Below are 22,005 nucleotides of genomic sequence, written 5' to 3' on the forward strand. Positions count from 1 at the left end.
AACTGGACAATTCACCAATTAGGTTTTTGAAGGAGAACTCCAGTGTAAAATGGACTTTTGGTGTAGTAAAACATGATGAAGAAGAGTACTTACCTTGGTTGAATAATTCACCTCCGTTCTCCCACAGCTTTCCGAGATCCAGTAATTTTGTGTGGTTTTTGCCCAGCACTCTGCACTATGGGATGTAAACAGTGGTTTTTAATAAGCTTCTTGTGCAAAGTTTTAAAGTCAATTTTACACCAGAGTTTTCCTTTAATTTGTCAAGTTCATGTTTATTGAATGACTGAGGTATTTGTATTGTATTTGTGTTTTTGTGTCCTATTTTAGCGATCTATAATTCACCGGTTAATTGCATATTGCACAGCTGGATTTAGTGCGTATCGGTATATGTTTGGTATCGTGAGGGCACAACATATATGCCTTGCGCAGCTTGAAACATAGCTCATCTCCAGAGCACAAGGCATGGAAATAGACCGTTGAAGGGGTGTAAGGTAGCAAAGAGCATCACAACACACCTTGCGCAGGATTAAAATAGGTGTACTCTATCTGTTACTAAGAAATGTTGTCATTTATTGTACACTGTGAGCTACTGTAACCCAACACAAATTTCTTGTTTTTGTGAGCATACTGGACCAATTAAGTTTCTTCCATTCTGATTCTGCTTAAGAGTTATGGCATCCCAGGAAAGAGCTGGAGAAAGTAATGGTGCAGAACTTCAGCAGTACAAGCTCAGTATAATAAAGAGTCTTGTTTACACTGACCTTTCTGAACTGGTAATTTATTGAATTTATGTTTATTAGGTTAAATGAATTTTGACAATTTTTTTCCACATTAAAAAAGGCAGTGTTTTCCTTCTTCAGTGTAGATTCGGCTACTTCAGTATTTTTATGCCTGATTTAACTGACATGTTTTTAAAATAGCACTAATGCTACGCTTGACTGGGAAACTGGATTTGCCAGTAGTGTTTTACATCAAATCCGGGTGGCCCACAACCATGGCAAATGTCTAGTGCTAGGTTTATTTTGGATGGAAAGAAGGGTATTACGTCTAGACTTGTGTTTTGCACGGCGCACAGGTGTGAGATGTTGATTTTGGTCCCAAACCTTTCATTTCTGTCTCAATAAAACAGCCTTTTAAAACAAACATTTATCATATTTATTGCTTTCTATTTTAAGAGCGCTAACATTTGGTGTATATTAGTTTTTGGTGTGTGAGTTCATGTACACTTAAGAATATATATACACTCTGTGAAAAGGTGGGACTTAAAATGTCAACCTGTAGAAAGTCAAAAGGGTAGTATATGGATCTACATACTGTCAGCCTTACTGACAAACTCTGTGAAACATTTGCTTGAAGACATTTTGCTTGTCTTATTCACGACCCCAACATTTACATTTACTCAAACAGCTTAATGGCTAGAGCAGGGTTGGCAATAGGCAGCCTGCAAGCATGAAACATCTGACCCGTGAGGTTGTTTGAACTATAATAAACAATAATGGAAAAATAAATAAATAAATAAAATGCTTCTCTGGCAAGCTTTTGTTTATATTCCTCCCATATCTGATTGTTACGCTCGGCGTGACTTTAGTTTCCGCCCGTTGTCATTTTTCCTCCCATTCTTGGTCTCCCTATCTCCTTATAAGGGCGTTATTTCCCAGCCATGTCCCTATTCACTAGACTAGACTAGGCAGCGGTAGTGTATTGGGCCGTGACTGCATGAGGAGCGGTGTGTTTATTTATATATTTTTTCCTTTTTTCTTGGGTTTACCTGCTTTGAATTTTTTTTGCAATTGGGTTCAACAACCCTCTGGGCTGGAGCGCTCCATCCCATTACACTTTATTTTCCAAAACATTGTCTCTTTATACTTAATTTAAATTGATTTGTAGAATGTTAGTTATGAATTCGACAAGCTGCTTTGCCAGGTATTGTAACAAATTCTAGCTCTCTGTTAGAATACGACTCCCATTTGCATACAGATGCACATCCTGCAGCAGAATAAGTGTAAAAGATTCTCCTCAGGTTTATAAATAAAGGTTAATCTACTGTTACAGTAAATACGGTAAGTTAATTCCCAGTCTAAGTGTTCATACTGCTGCGTGACGTGCTTGCACGCCATAGGAAGTTGGATTTCAGCACAACACCAGTTCTTTTTTACTCTGGTTTGTTAGAAAAATGATTCAACTTCCTGTAATTGGTTCCGAAAGTTTGAACCACTTAGAAAAGTCTTTTCACAGTGCAGATGAACCCCATGGTTCAGTAGATCTGGACAGAGAACACAGACAAAAAGTCTGAAAGTTTGGACCAAACAAGGCAGGTGTGAAAGCCCCCATAGACTCAGTTTTTCATTATTTAAACTTATGGTTTATACTGTGTGAACACGTGTTTTCCAGGAAGAATAATAAAACCACACTCAAAGAAATGAATACAAAGCTCAGTTAAATAAAATGTATTAAGTACATAACTGTGTAACTGTAGTTTTAAGAACAAAGTCCTCAAATCAGGCAATCTCATCTTAGGGCATTTTCACACCAGCACTATTTGGACCGGTTAAAACAGACTTTGGATTGTTTGTACCTTTAGTGCAGTTTGATTAAGCAGGTGTGAAAATAGTAATCACACTCTGGTGCGGCTTACCAGACAACCAGATCGAGACCAGCTAGAGGTGCCAGATAAGACTAATTACCACAGCTATGAACAAATGCTGTCTCTGCTGCTGCTTCATGCTGTTTACACCAAGTGCAGTACCAAGTGCTGCATTCACTGCTTGCAGCTGCGCGACTCTGTTTACTACATCTGCGCTGCACATCCCATTGAAAACAAATTTTCAGCATTCTGTGTTAAAGCAGCTTCACACTGCACAGATCTGACCAATCTGAGGAGACAATGTAATTGCATGATTTATTGGTCCGCTTTATGGTGCGTTTAGGTTTATGCCTGTGTGAAAACAAACCAAACAGAGGGATAAAACTCTAAATATAAAACTTAAAATCATAAAAAACGCCCTTAGACTACCATGGAATTTTTTTCTAAGCAGGGGAAGTCCTCGATATGAGGCGCAAGGTCTGTTTACACAGCAGTGGGCGGCCATGTTGAGTGTTACCTCAGCAATAGGGCATATTAATATCAGGGTCAAGCAGGAGCAGAGGAAGGTCAACTCCATTGACATAGCTAAGTGGTGTAAATCTTGGCCCTGTGTGTGTGTGTGTGTGTGTGTGTGTGTGTGTGTAATGGGGGGTTGGCTCTTCATGCCTTTCCTCTTGGTCATACTCTTTCACACAGCCTCAGGAAGAGTTAAAGGGGCTTCTGTTCATCCACCTCTGCCTCTGCTCATGCAGACTGACCAGCTTGACCACTCTGCGTGATCTGAGGAGCCACAATGCCCCAGGGAGCTATTTCAGTGTCACTCTGACATAGAAGAACACAGAATGTGTGTCTATATAGAAAGCATTCATTAAATCCAAAGTAGTATTTGGTGGCTTAGCAAAATGTATTCCATGGTTTAGAAGACAATAATACTTTTCAGCAGATTTTCAAAGACAGGGGTTGATACAGGATAGGGCTGGATGATAAGCCCAACATTTACATTACATTACAATATATTTCTTAACTTTGGTCAATACAAGTGAGAGATAAAAAGTTTCTTTGATTTTACCAAACTTGAATCAAGAGGAAGATGGATGATCACAAGCCATCAAACTAAGCTGAACTGATTGAATTTTTGCACCAGGAGTGGCATAAAGTTATTCAAAAGGAGTGTGTAAGACTGGTGGAGGAGAACATGCCAAGATGCATGAAAACTGTGATTAAAAACCAGGGTTACTCTACCAAATATTGATTTCTGAACATGTAAAAGAATATAAACTTGTTTTCTTTGCATTATTTAAGGTCTAAAAGCTCTGCATCTTTTTTTTTATTTCAGCCTTTTCTCATTTTCGGCAAATAAATGACAACAATTTTATTTGGAATTTGGGAGAAATGTTGTCTGTAGTTTATAGAATAAAACAATATTCATTTTACTCAAACATATACCTATAAATAGCAAAATCAGAGAAACTGATTTAAAAACTGAAGTAGTCTCTTTTTTTGTAATGATATTTAAAAATGATTCAAAAAAATAATGGGAACAGTACTGTCAGGGTGCGTGAAGGAGGGACGAGGAGAGCGGATGCAAATGCGAGAGATTTTATTGAACAATAAACAAAATACAAAAATAAACAAATAAACTGAAACTAAACTGAAAACAAGAAACACGGGACACAGAGACACAACCATAACAGGCTAACAAAGCACAAGAACCGACACGAGGGAAAGGGAGCACGGACTATAAATAGTGTAACACACACACGGGAAACAGAAAACACCTGGGGCTAAGGGGCGGAGTAACAAATGAACACAGGTGAGAACAAGAAACACTGAGGAACACGGATCACGTGGGAGACACACTCACAGTCACAAGCAGAGACAGGCACAGAAAAGGTAAATAAACACAGAAACACGAGAACAGACAGGGACCACGTGACAAGTACACTGTATACTGACTTACTACTGAATTACTATTATTATAATATGTACAGGGATGCAGCAAAATTAACATTTCTGGGCCAAACCGTAACTAAACAAACAAAATGAAGCATTTGGTCAAAGGCTATATTCTGAAAACAGAACATGTTTTTTTTGTAGGTTTTAATTTATTTTGCCACCATTTTTTTGCATACATTTATTTATTTACTGCCTAAATGTATTTTTGTCTTGTCAAAGAAAGCAACATTGTTCTGTATAAATTATTCAGTCTTTCACTAATTTGGCTGAACACTGAAAGGCATACTATTTTCGGCTGAACATTTGGTGCATTATTATTCAGTGAATTATTAATGCTGTTTCTGTCTGTATAATATAGTTAAATCAAAGCTGTTTGGTCTTTTTCTGTGTTTATCTTTTCACAATAAATATTTTCATTTTAGCACCAAAGAAGTCTTCTTATTTAAGCCTGAAGTGGACTAAAGAAAACTGAAAGGAGAAGTAAAACAAGATGAATCGGTGATCTTTAAGCTTAGTCAGATGACTCATATAGAAGTGTGTAGAAATTTTGCAATGTACAACAGGTTAACCCTCCAGAAGTCAGCTCACTTTTTTATGACTTGAACTTGATAAAAGGATAGTGTTATGTGAATACAACACAAGACTCAAATCAATGAGGTTTTCGGATAAACGACCTTAACAGGGGCAAAAGTATTTCAACTGCATAATAATGCTTATACAGTAATTTAGGGTTGGTTTAATAGTAAGTCTGACCACCTGGACTATGATCCAATATACAGCTCTGAAAAAAAGTAACAGACCACTAAGAAATACTGAGTTTCTTCGATTTTACCAAATTAAAAAAACTCTGGAATATAATCAAGAGGAAGATGTATGATCACAAGCCATCAAACAAAGCTAAACTGCTTAAATTTTTGCACCAGGAGTAGCATAAAGTTATCAAAAAGCAGTGTGTAAGACTGGTGGAGGAGAACATGCCAAAATGCATGAAAACTCTGATTAAAAACTAAGGTTATTACACTAAATATTGAAAACTTTATGAATATGAACTTGTTTTCTTTGCATTATTTGAGGTCTGAAAGCTCTGCGTCTTTTTTGTTATTTCAGCCATTTCTCATTTTCTGCAAATAAATGCTCTAAATGACAATATTTTTATTTGGAATTTGGGAGCAATTTTGTCTGCAGTTTATAGAATAAAAAAACAATGTTCATTTTACTCAAACATATACCTATAAATAGCAAAATCCGAGAAACTGATTCAGAAACTGAAGTGGTCTCTTAATTTTTCCTTATCATCAACATCATAGTGTGTTCTTGAACATTTATATCGCAAAAAAAGAACATTCCAGTACTTTGATTTACTGACATGTATGTACGTATTTTATAAAAAAATATATATACTTCTCAAAAAGACATTTTAAATGAAATCAGTTTAAAGACTATATACTGTATTACTCTATTACTGTATAAACATGCAGACCTTTGCAGTGTGTAGTCATGTGAAATGTGCTGAGTATTCTTTCCATTACTGCATAGTCTGGACACGGACTACAGCTAGTAGATAAAAGGGTAGAGCAGGGCTTTATAGATTGCAGTGTCTGGAGTCAGGTCTGCACAGGGTTCTGGAGTGAAGCAGTCTGTTTCTGCGTGTAGCACAATCTCTGAACAATGCTCCTTTCAGACCCCCTTCTGTTTTGACTGGAATTCAGCCACTAAGAAACTGTGCTGCAATTAGGCTGACCCCGGGGCCCGGGGGTCAACATCTGGGTCCCCCAGTGGCTGTCAGAGCGGCTGAAGTGATTGCTTTAATGCTCCGCCTGGGTATCACATTCCATTCATCATCGGACGCTGTTCCCTGAACACTCTTAGTTTTTTGTTGAGACTGTAATCAAATTTGCTTAAACACAGATTATGATCAGTGTTATTGCTTCTACTGTTTAACCGTTTGAACAAAACTTAACAAAACAGTATTTATATGTTATATGTTACTGACTATAATACTTTGAAATTTACTGACTATAACAAAACGTAATTTAGATTGTAGGTTAGTTTTCTCTAGGTTAATAAATCTGTTTTAAATAAAACAAAAATGCTTTTCAATTACAATAGTGCAGATTTGGTTTTATACCTATACCTATATGTTGATTAAAAATCTATATACAGTCATTTATGCATAAATCAGGGTTAAACAGGAATTACAATGTTTTCATAAAATATAAAACTTAAAGCAACAATCAGAACTAAATTTGAACAAGTATGTGAAATGACTACAGCTGTCCAATTTCCACAAACTGGACAGAGTTGTCTGCCCCACCCGCCCCTTCTCAGAGCAGAGCTCATGCATGTTGCCAGATTAACACATATACAGTAGTGGCAAGCTACGACCAGTCTTACTCTGTAAGATGATCAGCGAATGTATACGTTTGCAGTTTTTTTTTATTGTTTGCACATTATAAACAAGCTCATGTGAATTTTGTATTATTAAAACCTTACCGAAGCTCAGTGATTACCTGTTCAGTACAAACATAGCAAGCTCACTTCTTTCCATGGCTGCAACACACTATTTTTTACATCCTGGAAACCCAGGGTGTGAAAATGGGGCAGTAGGCATGTTTTGAGATTAAACCCACACATCTTAGCGTGAGGTACACAGTTCAATTAAGAACACACTGGTTAAAGCTCCTGACAAGAGATTCCAGTGCTTAAACTGATGATACATCCTGATCATGTGATGAGTTACTACAGAAAATGTCACTCCTAATGATCCTTTGCGAAAATTGCGATACCAATGCTGAAATGACATATTGTGCAGCCCTATGATATCCTCTGTCACTCTGTAATAGAAGCCATAATCACTCACAATGGACGAAGATATTAATAATCCAATATATAATGTTGGATCAAGTGTAGTTCAAACAGCAATGGTATAAAACATGCTATAACCTGACATTTTGTATTTTTGTTTGACTAAGACTGAGGCTAAATGTTCAGACAGAGTGTGGAAACAAATATAAAGATATAAAACTCAGTTCAGTTCAATCAACTTAAGATGAGTAAGGACATATAAAGTCAATCAAATATTGTAAAATATAAAGGATATGTTTATCCATTCTAGTGTTAGTGTATGTGCTGGTGCATGGATACTGCTGAACATGTTCCAGTCTTGTTATATGCTACTGTTAGTAATTAGTGAGAGAGGCCCCCTTGGAGGGATTCTGAAAACTGTGTCTTAAATTGTACTTTCCTGCATTGACCATCACAGAATTTAATCAGACTCTCACACAGTTTGTCATTGCTTTTAGTTCATAACCAGTCATTGTCTGGGGGCCCCAGATCAGCTTTGGTCCCCAGTCAATTACTTGCTTTGCATGTTCTGTTGCATTGAGCTTGGCTCTACACCCATGTCCTGCAGGTCAGTGCAGCATTTTGTAGCTTCCATCGAAAACGACAAAAGTCATGGGACTCTTCAAAGACTGTAAATCAATCTGAACAATGATTGTTTAGGGAACTGAATGTTGTTTGCGCTAAAGAATCTTGCTTCACACTTTCATTTTCATAAATCTTTAATTTCATTCAAGAAATGAAAGATTTATGACCTTATTGTCCCATATGGAAACCCAATTGATTACTTTCACACCCTCTTAATGTTTTGATAAAGAGGAAGACTGACCCGAGGCAGTCGAAGCTGGAGCTGGCCATGTCTGACTGAGGGACTTTTTCTGAGGTGTGGCCTTTTCTGTGAACAGGGAACTGCTGGCCTGAGTGCTCTATTGAACCATGTATGTCACAATCAGCTATTCAGCCTGTCGTGTGTCTCTCTCACAGTAAGAGCGGCGAGCCCAGCGTGCATTCATTTTCACAATCAGCAGCTACAGACAAAATGCTCCTTTCAGTGTAAACCACCAAAACCAAATCTCTGTCTGCTGTTGCTAAAATCACTTGACCCCGACCCATTTCTTTATATGGAGACAATCTGTCTCAAATTAGCATCGCCCTCAAATCGGCAGAACATTCATCTCAGAAGTAGAATGCCCTCGTTTCCTAGTTTCCAAAAATTGTTGGCTTTATGGTCAGAAAGCTGTTGGGGTGATTGTCATTTACCTTTCATTGTTCTGTCATTTTATTGATTTGCTTGTTTTTTAATCATGATTTTATAAAATCTAGAAATTCAACATACATATTATTTATATCTAATATAATGTGTGGCTTCTGCATGATCACTGATAATCAAATGAGTTTGAGCGTGATATATATTTTATTTGTTTGTATCTGAAGAAGACAACTATGGAAAGTAGCTTTATGGCTTTATTGTGTTTTAAATTACTTGTTTATTGTTGTGCACTTTCAAATCATTAACTAAATTTTATTAATCAGACAATGAATAACCTAAAAATACTTGTTCATTTTCACACACACACACACTCACAGGTACGGCATGGCTTATAATGTAGTGCTATCTGTAGACATCCCACTTTTCCCATGACTAGCGGGATTTTCCCACAAATTAATATCCATTGTTTTCCATTCTAAATAGAAATTAATTTTAAGTGGCTTTCACAAGCTTTAAAAGTTTTTGTTTACATAGAACAATCAGAATATTTTTACAAAAGTTTTATAACAGATTTACTACAGATTTTTTATTTTTTGATTAGAGCCATTTACTGAACAGGCAACTTACTGTAAATGTTAATGGATTTTCCCTAAACCTCAACAAACAAAAAAAGCGGTTTATCCTTTCAGCTTCAGTTTCAATACTGAAAACTGAAAACACATTGTTAAGAAACAGTAAATATTAATATTAAAGGTATTTTTCAGCTGATCAGACAAAATGACATTTAATCCAAAAACCTGATTATGATTAAGAGAATGAAGTGTCATGTGAGTGATCTTGTTTGGGCTGACTCAAGTGTCTGAAACTAGTGAGTTGTTTCTGGATATTGGACCTGAACTGTGTATGTGGGTGAGTGTGCAAAGGACAGTTAGGCTGACACCTCAAAACTGAATGTCCAGTATGTAGCATGTAATGCAGAAGTCAGCGCCTAAGCAGCAGAGATGAGGCCGGAGGACACATAGAAAACAGTAGTAATCAATAAATGATTTAACTTAATCAGTTAGAAACAGTTGCTGAGGAACCGTTTAACTGACCTTTGCACAGTATGTATGGGTGGGATTTTGGGGATATAAGGTCTTGCAAATGTAAGGATCATTGAACTTCTTCTACTGAAACTCTGTCTGAGTGGAAGGGGTTCCCAGAGCTCTGTTGTAATAAATTGCTAATTTGCTGAAGATCTAAGTATCCTGTCTCTCTATCAACTCTACTTCGGGCTTCCATCAAAAGAATCAAGGGGAACGCACTGGAGCAGTTGAGGGTAGTGCTGTTTTTCCCAACAACATTCAGGAACATTGTTTATACTGTTTTTCTGTTTCACTTTTTTTAAGACAGGTCCTGAAAATGTGAAAACATACAAACACATAAATAAACATACACGAACGTAAAACTTTTGAGCAAAAAATCAGCATTTGTATTGTGATATAGGTCCTGAACTGTATTCTTGCTAATTTAAAGCATAAAAAACTCTTTAAAATTACTCAGAATAAAATAGTTTTTCTGACTTCTATTAAAAAGTTAATAGTTTTTTATGTGGCAGTTTGGAAATTATATTATATTGATGCACGACATGATATTCTTTACACAGTGTGTCATAGCCATGTTAAAATCCTGCACAGAAGTTCTGTAGGCTTATATGCTTTGTGATGTGTTTTAAGTGTTTTGTCTGTTTGACAGGAAGTCGGCAGCACTCTGGAAGGCAGTGGCTGAGCAGGAGCAGTGAGACCTGCCAGGATGAATAAAAGCTTCTTGGGTGAAACACAAAAGAAAGAATACTTTTCTAATTGGTCCAACTTTGGTGGAAGGAGGAGGTTTGAGAGGAGTTTTGATTCTCAGAGGCAAAAAAATAAAGGGTTTCCTGCTTTTAGGCTTGTTATTAGCTGTAAGATGGATTCATTAGTGGGCTGCTGCATGTACTGTATATACAAACAAAGCTATGAGTCAGTCATGTTTACTCAGTTATTATTACAAATACAAATGACATAATATAGAGGGATTTTCTAGCTTGCAATGTTCTGAGATGGACTTGGCACTGCGCTGATTTATCAAAATCAGTTAATGTATATTAACATATATGAATAAAATATAATATAATATTTTTTATTATGCTGCAAATTATGCCTACTGTCCATCAGAATGGAACATTAAAACATTCCTGGATCATATTGTAATCAATAAACCCTGCTCTATAGCATACACCTGTCCCAATGATCAAATAATATTTGTTATGGTAGTAGCATTATAAACCACCCCTCCTTTATTTATTATTTATTTTATTAGTTTTTTTTTTTTTACTATTTTACTTTTCTCTCTCCTTTTATTTATTATTTTATTTTTGTTTTTGTAAATACTGTTTTCTTTTATGTTAAAATTATTGGACTCTTCAGAAGGCATATGTTAACATGTTTTGATTAATAAAACAAACAAAAAAATCTATTTTTGTGACTTAGATGAAGATCAGAACACATTTAATGACCAATCTATGCAAAAATTCAAGTAATCCCAAAGGGTTCACATACCTTTTCTTGCAACTGTATAAGGTTGGCATGCAATATTTGATAGACGTTGAATTTGAATTGTATCTGTTCTGTGTAAAACTGACATTAGAATTAGGCATTGTCCTGATCCGGAATTTGGTCACTTAAGGTTGTGAGCTAAATTCAAGCAGAAAACAACAGGCCAGTTGGACTCTTACTCTGCTATATTCTTTGGCCTAAAAGTAGCATCAAATGTCAACTTTACGCTGACATGACAAAAGTCATGGGACAGAAATAAGTACAATGTCTAATGACTTGTGTCAAGACCCATGAAAGCTAAAGAACACTCCACTAAATGTGGATGGGATTTCTGCCAGAATAACTTGTTTGATTGCATGGCTATTCAAGCCATACAGTGCTGGTCACAGTTAATACCAAACAATTTAAATAATTAAGCCTTCTATGGCGTATTCCTGGTGATTTCCGTTGCCCTGTTGAGCACAGTGGCCAGTGTTCAACTTCACTCACAAGAAAACATCTCACAACTTACAGATACAGATGTGGATGTTTCCAAACCACCCCATGAGGTTACACTTATCATGTGAGAGTATTTACTCCTGTGTGTTGAAACTGTTCTTTAATATCCATGACTATTGAATTGAGAGGTTTGTATTGATGATGCAGTATGTGACTAATGCATTCATTAACTCTGACGTTGTACTTTTGGTGGCTTTCCAAAATGAAGAATGCTTTCAAGGGCTTGGAAGACCTATTGAAAGAGCTTAGTTATGAGGGATTTCTTTTTCCCCCAAAGGCTGGGAGTAACGCTGTGTTTGTTTGAACACATTTCAGCTGAAAATTATGTTTTCTTAAGGATCAATTGACTTTTTAACGCTGTTTATTTCTTTTAAACCCATAAAATCCACTTTGCCCAATCCTTTTATATGTCCAGTGTTGTTAGTCTTCAGTGCAGATGCCACATTTTGTTGTTTTGGCAGAAAGTGAGCTGGTCATTCAGCACACAAGGTAGTGTGCTGTTTTAAATGCAGAATCACCCTGCTGGAGCGGCGCAGCGGCACTACGTAAGGAACATAAGATCATTTCCTCTGAGAACAATCCATTCATTGTCCTAAACTGACACAAGTGCATACTTCCAGGCTTAAAGGGGGTGAAATGAGAAAAGACAGTAATTGAAAACAGGCCCGACTCCATAATGAACAGCACTCTACGAGCCATTAATACCTATAAACTCTGCTTTACAATGGAATAAACACATGTTGGCTTTGCAACACTGACCTACTTCTAAATATAAAGATGTGTGTGTGACCCACTATGCATATGGTAAATGAAACAGGGCTTAATAAACAGGATTATGTGCTTCAGAAGGCTACAGTTTTGTTGTAGTAATAAACGTAGCGCTGAGCTGCAGTGATGATAAAATCTCTTCCACTCACTGGGCAGCAGTATTGTAATAATGTGTCTGACATTTCCTGTTCTAATCTGCCAGACAAAAGCCTATCGCCTTCATCTGCCCCACTCAGGCAGGGAAAGTTAAACAAAGTCTGTGGGGTAACAAGAGAGGAGAAAGGATACCCAAGCATTAGTGAGTTTAATTGAATCAAATACAAATGCAAATGCAACTATGATGTTTCTTTCAAGCAGGGAATCTGCACTGAATCACATGTCATAGAATCATTTACAGCGTCTATAACTTGTATGAAAGTGCACAAACTGTAAGTGCACACTAGAGTTTGGTAATATGACAGACATATGAACAGACATAGCACAGTCTGGAATATAATATAGAGGACGATGGATGATCACAAGTATAGTGTGGCATAAAGTTATCCAAAAGCAGTGTGTAAGACTGGTGGAGGAGAACATGCCAAGATGCATGAAAACTGGGATTAAAAGCCAGGGTTTTTCCACCGAATATTGATTTCTGAACTCTTAGAACATGAACTTGTTTTCTTTGCATTATTTGAGGTCTGAAAACTCTGCATCTTTTTTGTTATTTCAGCCATTTCTCATTTTCTGCAAATAAATGCTCTAAATTACAATATTTTTATTTGGAATTTGGGAGAAATGTCGTTGTGTGACTGAGCAAATGTATTATTACTTAGAATAAAATATGACTTAGCCATTTAAAATAAAGGCTATGCGCTATAAATATTGCATAGTTGTTTATTACATATTACTGAGTTTTATTGAGTTGTTTTAGTCTATATTTTAGTCTGCAAAATAGTTAAATGCTTTACAATTAGTGGCTGTCAATCAATGTTTAAAATTGAATTAGAATTGTTTCTGGTTGGTTCTGCTCGGCTGTATGATTAACTATCCTCTTTAACTATTGCTAATTTTTGCTAATAAAGTTATCCAAAAGCATCGTGTAAGACTGGTGGAGTAGAACATGCCAAGATGCATGAAAACTATAATTAAAAACCAGGGTTATTCCACCAAATATTGATTTCTGAACTCTTAAACTTTATGAATATGAAGTTGGACACAGTAATATTTCAGGATTGAAATGAGGTTTATTGTACAGAAAATGTGCAATATGCATTAAACCAAAATTTAAATCTCTGAGACAACTTTTTGCATCCTTCCCCTGAACAACTATGTTGAACAATCTTTGTTTTTAGATCATTTGAGAGTTGTTTTGATGAGCCCATGAGGAGGAGATTCAAATAGGAGAACAACTAGCAATTGGCCACCTTAAATACCTTTTCTCATGTTTGGATACACCTGGCTATGAAGTTCAAAGCTCAATGAGGTTAACAAACCAACTTTGTGCTTCAGTAAGTCAGTAAAAAGTAAAATAAACCTCATTCAATCCTGAAATATTACTGTGTCCATCAGTTATTAGATATATCAAACGGAAATGGCTGTTGCAAACACCCAAATATTTAGAACTAAAAATGATTAAGATTAATAGGAGTGCCCAAACTTTTTCATATGACTGTAAATAGATAAAACTATTGGGGGCACAAATTTTCATACATATTTCTATCAGCTATGTTTTCATTATTTAAGCTGTATGTAGCTGTACACACCCCCTCTCCTTCTTCTCTGGAACTCTTATTCTTGCCAGGCTATTATAATCAGGGCTGGTCCGGTTTTGGGCTCCATACTGAAGCGCTTTAACTGAGTGAGGGGCGCTCGCTGACTGTAAACGCGTGGGAATAAGTGAATGACAAGAAACAGACAAAACACGGCGTTATTTCCCACCCGAACTCAGACAGGCCACGCCCTCTCTCTGTTGGGATTGGCTGGGATGTTAAATAGAGGCGGGATTTTCGCGGGTGTGATCTGGTGTCCAATCATAGCGCATGAAGCGAGCTACTACAGGCCAATGGCTGCGCAGGGAGGCGGGGCTTGTTCAAATACGGGTGGGAAAGTGAGGTAAACTAACCGGCTTCGTTAGAAATGAGTGGACGCGTAGCTACAGCAACAAACTGGAGAGAATGGAGGGATTTTATCTTCAGTCACTGACGTGAGTAAAACTCTTCATTTAACTCAAACTAGAGACGAGTGAGCGGTAGAGTAGCAGACTAAATCCTCACTTAGAATTATAAGTGGTTCAAACTGAAGAAAAAGTAGCTGTAAAAGTATGAAAGTGTGCTCCTGTAGTTACTGACTTCACTACACAGCTGCAGTGGGATGTTTTGGTACATCTGGCTGCATTATGTCAGTTTTGTAAATATTGTTTTCTTTAAAAAGTGCATTAAACTTAAACTTAAAAGAAAGTGGACTTGAACTTCTGTTTTTTGAATGGGAGTGAATGAAAGTAACAGAGTAAAAGGTCACAAAACTTTCACAACAAGTGATACAGAGCATGACTTATCTGCCTTTCACAATCAATCAAACACTTTGAAATAAAGTATACAGCTCTGGAAAAAAATTAAGAGACCACTTCAGTTTCTGAATCAGTTTTTCTGATTTTGCTATTTATAGGTATACGTTTGATTAAAATGAATGTTGTTTTATTCTATAAACTACAGACAATATTTCTCCCAAATTCCAAATAAAAATATTGTAATTTAAAGCTTTTATTTGCAGAAAATGAGAAATGTCTGAAATAACAAAAAGATGCAGAGCTTTCGGATCTTAAATAATGCAAAGAAAACAAGTTCATATTTATAAAGTTCAGAAATCAATATTTGGTGGAATAACTCTGGTTTTTAATCACTGTTTGGCATGTTCTCCTCCACCATTCTTACACACTGCTTTGGGATAACTTTATGCCTTTACTCCTGGTGCAAAAATTCAAGCTGTTCAGCTTGGTTTGATGGTTTGTGATCATCCATCTTCCTCTTGATTATTGTTTTCAATTTGGTAAAATCAAAGAAACTCATTATTTTAGGTAGTCTCTTATTTTTTTCCAAAGCTGTTTATTTTCCAATATTTCCTGCAATAATTTTTATGACAATATAACGCCCACAAACAACCTACCTGGACCTCTTGGACCTTGTAATTGTCTCATAGCAGAAGAAACAAAAACATTTAGATTAAAATCAGACACACAGACTTTTACACAAACTGTTATATGTTACTTTCATTTTAAACATTCGTTCAGCAGATAAGTAGATAAAACTATTGGGGCACATTTTTTTTTACATATTTTTTGTATCAAAAATACCACTCACAGCTGTATTTTCCGTCATCTAGTCTAATTTAAATTAAAGCTACTCTCAGTGCAGATAAAATGAATTAGCTGATATACATACAGACAGTACTAGTCTAGCACCTTGCCTTTAATATAAACACACAAACTGACCAACAGCAACATAGCTAGCCTATCTATTGTGCATTGCCACAACAAAAATGATCACAATATGATGAAATATTGTCATATTTTTGATCAGCTTCATCTCTGTTTGTTGCTTTACATCATTCATACATGATATGATATTAATATACGTAAGCGGGCTTGGTGTTGAGAGTAACTCTGAACTATTTTATCAACTGTTGTCACCTGTATATTGTAAAATTCTGACTTACACTGTAATTATAATTTACAATTATAGTGTTTATTATTCAGGGATGGATAATATTGGAATTTATATACTGTATAATATAGCGATTTGTATGGGTAAGCTGTTTATGGGTGTACATATACCCATTAGCCGTTGACAGCCAGAGTTGGCTGACTTTGCGGAGTTGGCTGACTTTGTCCTCAATAAAGAGAGTTTTGTCTAACGCAGAAATTCCTCCCTGTTTTGACGAGGCCACTAGCTGTGGGTTGGACTAGGGAAACACTTCCCACTCTGTTCTTTTCATCTCCTCGGAAAATGTTTGTTTTGGTGCCCACTCTTTGCCCAGACAAGCCTGAGACTTTATCAGCGGGATGCCACCAGCACTGACGTGACAGGCTTGTAGGCCTGTTGACTCCATGCTTTACTCTACACAATGTCCGAAAGAGATTTTTTTGTTTTGCTGTTTCCTGTACTACGATTTCTTCAGTGGCCATTCAAGAAAGCATTCATGGCATGGAAAACAACTTTACAGTTAAATAAAATAAAAAAACCCTCTCTTAAATGCCCACTTTAAAGTGGCACTATAAACAGGGAATAAACCAACAGCCTTAGCTCTGAGATTGAGGGGCTTTGATCAGATGAAGTGCTAGTGGGCTCTAAACTGCTGGACCAGCTGTTTTCTCTTGCCGCTTCATGGCTGTCCAGCCCACATGGCTGGTCTGCCAGCACAATGCTTTCATTGCAAATGAAACCATCAGCAAAACACGCTTCTCACTGGCCTGCAGTGCTGAAGGAGGGAGTGGATGAGGCCGACGCTGCCCAAAGAGCAAGGGTTCCCTTGGAGCCCCTCAAATGACATAATTTCCTCTGTGTTTGGTTTCAATAACAGGGGCCCAGCGTGAGTTGACGTTAGGAGTCCTCATACACGCCCTGTAAACGGGCTGTGATACTCCCTGTTTACAGGCCTGCTTGACTTCGGGAAACAAGTTGTAGTCTTTCAGCTTCATGCCGTTGTTGTGAGTCAGTAAACTCGAGAGAAGAGGTATACTAACACGCTCTCTCTTTCACTGTTAATCTTTCTCTCAGAGAAAAACAAAACAAGATGTGTTTCAGCACCTCAAGGCAGGTAGTTCAATATAAGGGTTAATTCTAAGCTTTTTAGAGCATTTAGACCTACATATCATCCAAAGACCAGTTTCCCAGACAAGAATTAAGCCTAGTTGTTGCCTGTATGTTCTTTTGGTGGAAAAAAACAATCATTCAGAACGCTGTGTAGTCCAAGACTATAGGCTTAAAGGATAAAATATTATATTTTCTGTAGTAATTAATAACATCAGACAGTCATCAGACATTAAGGAAACATGCTTAGTTAAAGCACTGGAAGCTCCTGACAGCAGAGCTTCAGGCAGTATTTTTTTTATTAGATCTTTGTGGTACATCACAAACATTGTGTTGGTTTCATACTCCAAATCTGCCCACTGCTATTCCCCAGTCCAATTTCCACACTCAGGTTTGCCAGGTATAGACAGCATCACGCAAACAGAGCACTGCAGTCATGGGAATGTGCTAGATGGCTATTTTTTTGGCAGGTAATCGCTGAGTTTCAGGGAGGTTCAATAACTATCGCTAGGAACTTTACTACTACCACATTAAAACATATACGTTTACTGATTAGCTTGCCACTGAAAAGTCTATCCAGTGTTTGGAAATTGTACTGCTGTAGCCATTTCACACACTTGCTTGCATTTATTACAGATTTTTCTTTAATCTTTGTCTGAGAACCTGACCTATAGTCTGAATACAATTGTTTTAAAACAAGTGATTTATCCACCAATAATCATTTTACACTGATGAAGTCAGTGTAAATTCAGTACTGCTGCATCTTTATCTCAATTAATGATGAAATAATTAATGAGGACTTTTCCTTCATCTACTATTTTGACTGGTGTTTTTGGTTGTACTAGGAGTAGTTTTGGATGTTGAAGGCATTTTATAGGGATGGATGCATTTACCCTGTTACAACATTTGGCTCAGACCACCTCTTGAAGTTTGGCTGATGGGATTTGTATATGTCTTGGAGGGTTACACGAAGTCAAAAGGTGTAGACGAGGTCAAAGTGACCTGTAATGTGAACAAATCCAACCATGAAATGGAACGCTTGTACACATTGATACGGTTAGGCACATTGCTTCCCAATGACTGCTGTCACAGCTGTTCCCATCCTCCATTGTTGTTTTGCTGCGCTGCAGTGCTGATTGATGATGACAGCACTGTGTGCATGTGTTCAGGGAAAAAGATGCATAAGAATCCGATCTGGTTGTTAAAAATCATGTTGCATGCACAGGAATTGGACACATATCGGATCTAGTGAAAGTGTCCAAATGTGAAAGTGTCCAAATAGTCATGAAACATGTAGATCTAGGTCACATTAAGAGAGAAATATCAAATATTAGTCATGTCAGGATGGTAATGTGAATGCGGACTTAACAAAATAAAACTTTTAGCTAAAGGCTGTATAAGAAACGTATTTTTTGCCACTTTTTTTTTCACCATTGCATATGTGTTTTCCTAAATGTATTTTGTCTTGCTTTGCAGAATGTATCTGTCCATCTATAATACTGAGTGAATATAATCTACCTCTGGTAGATAAGTAATGGAAAATAAGTTTTTTTTAAATATTATATTCTTGTTGTGTTGAGCAGCAGAAAAGTTGAATAATGATGTTATTTTTCATTTGCACAAGATATTGCACACCCCGCATTGTTATTGCTTTGCATTGCATTAAATTGGCGATGATGAAACAATATATTCTGATACATATTATCAATATATTAGCTCTAATCTTTAATGTTAGCTTGATTACACAACAAAATTCTGACTGACCAACTGTGAGTTACCAGTGTTTTAATAATTTTTACAGCATTTTGAAAGCTTGTCTAACTTGTCCAATGTATTGTGATATATCTGCCATATTGCCCAACCCTACTACACTGCAAGCATGTTTACCCTGCTGTTGAATACCAGACAATTTCCTGACCCTTCGTCTTTTCCAGAAACTACTTTTAGCCCCACGTATCACAGATTTCAGCACCAGAGCACATCCTTTGGGTCTTAACAGAGAAAATTTCTGTATGTTTATTATCTTGACTTCAGCAGCCGTCATCACTGGTTTAATCTGGATGTGTCACTCACAACATCCAAGCTACAATTATGACGACAGTCTGCCCACTGTATATATAATTTACATGTTGTATCTCAGTCTCTGACCTTGTGCGTGATGTGGGCCAATCTGAATAACTGCTGCCTTAGTCTGTACTCACTTTATGCTGGGGTTAAGTATGTTGACCTGCTCAGCTCCAGATATGGCAGAGCTGTTGGATAGACCTGGCGGAGAGCCATATATGTTAATAATGATTCACTCAATGAACTCTCAGTGGCTTTAAGTGGAGTTATAGGTCCAAGGAGGTGGAACCTCTGGAGCTCAGCTAAGAATAGTAACAGCCTATGATAGATTTTTTTTACCATGTAAATGATTACCATGAAACCCTGGAGTGCAAGGAAGGTTGGAACCATACAGTAGTTGCGTCCCAAAGTCTGGGCTGCATTTCTCTGCTGCTGTGTCACAGGAGGCTGTTCCAAGGTAGAGGTGGATCCTTTATATACTGTATAGAAAAGAAATGCAGCTGATGTTTGGACGCAGCTGATGTATCCTTCATGGCCCTCAGTTACCACAATTCTCTGTTCAAGTACAATGCAACAATTAAAACAGCAACACGAAAGTGAAAATGTTGGAAAATTAGGTTTCGGGGAGCAGAGTTTGTTTTATAATGTTTATTTTTAAGTCATGTTCAAGTTTGTGAATTTTTTTTTAAAAGCACTATAGGCAAAAGTATTGGGAAACACCTGTTAATCATAGAATTAAAGTGCTTTATTCAGTCCCATTGTCTCATGTGTATAAAATAAAGCACCAACCATGCAATCTGTAGCTAGAGAGTCTAGTGTATACTGGATTTGTATATACAGGTCTGGAAAAAATAAGAGACCACTCTCCAGAGGAAGATGGATGATCACAAGCCATCAAACCAAGCTAAACTGCTTGAATTTTTGTATCAGGAGCGGCATAAAGTTATCCATAAGCGGTGTGAAAGACTGGTGGAGGAGAACATGCAAAGATAAAAACTGTGATTAAAAAACAGGGTTATTCAACCAAATATTGATTTCTGGACTCTTAAAACTTTATGAATATGAACTTGTTTTCTTTGCATAATATAAAGGTCTGAAAGCTTTGCATCTTTTTGTTATTTCAGCCATTTCTCATTTTCTGCAAATAAATGCTCTAAATGACAACATGTTTATTTGGAATTTGGAAGAAATGTCTGTAGTTTATAGATTAAAACAACAATGTTCATTTTACTCAAACATAGTCCTATAAATAGAGAAACTGATTCAGAAACTGAGTTTCAGAGTTTGGTGTCCCCTGGTTTTGCAGTTTTCTTCCACCTGCCAAAAACACACATATGGAAGGTGTGCTTGCTAGGCTAATTTTCTCCTAGCTGGGAGTAAATAAGTGTGTGGTACCTGTGATGGGATAATAACATCCTGCCATATGCACATTGATTCCAGATTTGACTCACTGAAATGTTCTGTAGCTCCCATGGGATGTGGCAAAAGTCATGGGATTCTTCAAAGTCATTCTTCAAAGACCTTAGCCTCCAACTTTAATTTCATCTTGCACTGCCCTTTGGAACAACTGTTGGTCAGAACTTTTTTCAGAAGAAAGTGACTCAGATATTATTTTTTGGCTTACTGCAGAATTCTTGTGATCTTCACCAGCTTTGTTGTTTTACACAGAATCTGCATATTCCAGCATAAATACTGCAAACTCATGCCATACACATGTTCCTTCAGCACAGGTGCAGAAAACTTGTCCACATAACATATCAAGCAGACTACTGCTTTCCTTTTCCTTCATTATACAGAAGCGCAATAAGGTGGAAGCACAGCTGATACGCTCCAACAACAAACACCCCCATTTTCTCTACCCTCGCTTTCACTTCTGCCAGCTGCTTAAATAACCAAGTCATGAAACAGTGGACAAACAGTGAACGGAAGTCACACTGTGGTCTTTTCTCAGACTGTGGTTTCAGCAAACCACCAGAAGATGTAGGATATGTTTTGCTTGAGCTGCTGATTTAGATAATGGTACAGAACTGCAGGGATGGTGATGTATAAATAGGTAAGCTGTTGAATTTTGTTACCTGTTAAGCCTGAACTCTGAATTGGTGGCATGTATTTTATGTATTTTCAGCATGTGAGTATACAAAACATGTTTTTTTCTGTAGAGAATTAAAAAATACAACTGTTATAATGTAGTTTTAATACTATATACTAATGCAATGTACTGTACACTAGTACTAGTCATGTTGCAATATTCAGTTTTATTTGGCAACAAAAGGGCTACATTTCTGAACTAACAAATGGAAAATAATCTAATCAGGTTTTAGGACCAAATTTAGGACCAATCTAAGAACCAAGGTTCTGTACATTTAGTCAAGTTCATTCTAGCACTAAAGAATTTATTTCCGTCCAGTGCTATATCTGTGAGTGCTATATTTTCCTATATTTGATTGGTTGTGTGATTTATTTGTAAAGGAGTGCTTTTCCAAGTGCTGTGCTGAATTCTTCCTCTCTTCCAGCATCCGACTCATTTCAAGTGTAGTATGATATATATTATAAAACATGGGTTTGTGATTTAATACATGGGATACATTGTAATACAGTAAACAAGATGATATAAAAGAGATATTTTAAAATCAATATGTAGGAAAACTGTCATAAGCCCTATCCAGATGGGTTAGTTTTTTAGGGGGACATCTGTGAAAAATATTTCACACTTCTACTCCA

The 22,005-nt window shown here is 36.9% G+C and overlaps 1 protein-coding gene across 2 annotated transcripts in view; it reads left to right on the plus strand.

Moving 5' to 3' along the window:
• Positions 1 to 14,537: 14,537 nt before the first annotated feature.
• The window catches only part of psd3l (pleckstrin and Sec7 domain containing 3, like), a 194,619-nt gene continuing 187,151 nt past the window's right edge, over positions 14,538 to 22,005 (plus strand). For both annotated transcript variants that reach the window (XM_022681270.2, XM_022681271.2), the window contains exon 1: positions 14,538 to 14,618. The gene's annotated coding sequence lies outside the window, so the exon portion shown is untranslated. The remainder of the gene's footprint in view (positions 14,619 to 22,005) is intronic.

This window comes from Astyanax mexicanus, chromosome 20, assembly GCF_023375975.1.
Source record: "Astyanax mexicanus isolate ESR-SI-001 chromosome 20, AstMex3_surface, whole genome shotgun sequence".
Taxonomy (NCBI): domain Eukaryota; kingdom Metazoa; phylum Chordata; class Actinopteri; order Characiformes; family Acestrorhamphidae; genus Astyanax; species Astyanax mexicanus.